This window comes from Rhagoletis pomonella, unplaced genomic scaffold (assembly GCF_013731165.1).
Source record: "Rhagoletis pomonella isolate Grant_MI unplaced genomic scaffold, Rhpom_1.0 Rhpom_scaffold_00002, whole genome shotgun sequence".
Taxonomy (NCBI): Eukaryota; Metazoa; Arthropoda; class Insecta; order Diptera; family Tephritidae; genus Rhagoletis; species Rhagoletis pomonella.
The window spans coordinates 61,998,058-61,999,614 of NW_023458556.1; the positions used below are offsets into that span (position 1 = coordinate 61,998,058).

General features: G+C 42.3%; 1 protein-coding gene across 1 annotated transcript in view; it reads right to left on the reverse strand.

Moving 5' to 3' along the window:
• Positions 1 to 1,557, reverse strand: part of LOC118733932 — a gene marked incomplete in the record, with an annotated part of 328,743 nt that overhangs the window by 33,277 nt on the left and 293,909 nt on the right.

Below are 1,557 nucleotides of genomic sequence, written 5' to 3' on the forward strand. Positions count from 1 at the left end.
ACACACATATCCACCGCCTTTACTGCACTTTTGCGATTGCCAATACAGACCTGACGGGAGCATTGGCGTTGGCGACATCTTCCATTGCAGCCCCAAACAAATAGCATCTTTGGGCAGTTCCTCAAATTGTCCTTGACCAGGCAACCAACCCTTAAAAAGAAATATTTCCATGTTTTAAGTTTTTCCTAAGTCTACCTTAGTGATCAAACTCGCATCATCGCAGAAAGTAAACCTAGCCTGATATCTCGATTAGATTAGGCAGAGTGAGGGCTCAAGCCAAAAGGCTCGTCAGTTGACTCGCAAGTGATTGATGTGGTAGGTTTATATTGGTACTCACAGAATTTTTTGAAGAAAATAAAATGTGAAATTTTAAATGAGAAGACAAATCTGATAGCGTTCGGGATGATGAAGTTTTAACAGTCATTTCTAAAATTTCAAGACGAAGATAAGCTCGGTGTGCGAGTCTACCATACAGAGTAATGTCAGAGTCGGCGAATAGGCAAGAGCCCGAGTCTGTTGTGCGAACGTCTGAATCCACGTACGTGAACAATTCCAGTGGAAATGAAAAAAAAAAGCCTTTTATGAGACTCTCCGCTTTTGATTAGGACTACTACAGAATATTAAAAGGACAATGTTTCGGGAGAATATAATGTATGGAGCCTTAATCGGACACTTGCCTCTATTCAGCTAGTTGATGTCATCGGTGATACTAAGGTTGACTCATTATTCAGGAAATGCGATGTGTAGGGCATGGTAGGGAAAATATAGAACCTTGCGACGTCAACTTTCATCTACAGAAATTCAAATACGGTCTTAGATTTGTGATAGTACCAACTTCATTCACCAGTACTGTTGTCCGTGTTAAAGCCGGATACTTTAACATCTCGCTGATTTGTGCACACGTCCGGCCAAAGCGGATGACGTTGCGTTCTAAGATTTTCTTCATGTCATGAACGGCTGGAGGGAAGCTACAAGCATTGCGCGTGCAACGATATTAAACCGTAATTGGAGATTTTAATGGCTGGTTGGTGAAGCCAACAGATCTTGGTGATCCGTCGGAAAAATAGACGACTTCTGCGACACGCCACTGTGGACCTCCCTTCGATCGGACGCGACGCGAGCTATTTGGGATTGTAAAGGAAGCTGAACAGGAAAAAGAGCACCAAAAGCTTTTCAGAAAAGGGTAAAAAGGTGTTTCGAATTATCGAAAGAATACAACTTAATGCCTCCCGAAAGTCAAGTAGCTTTTAGACCACCGAAATGTTGCGAAACTACAAACTACAAAGCTTACTATCCCCATTGTGCGAATGCCAGGTCATAGAAGCATAAAAAATTGCTGCTTGGCAAATACAAGATAATTGAAATAACTCGACACATCTGCGACAAGAGATGGTCTGACGCACTAATTCGTCCAGGATGCAATCTACTTAGACAATTGGCCGGAATTATAGAAGGTCACCGCTTGATGGGAAGGCATACTACTGGCAGAATGGGCTTGAGGTGTTACATTTTTAGCATTTATTACCTGGAAACTCATCCTTGTGTCGTCGGTCCATT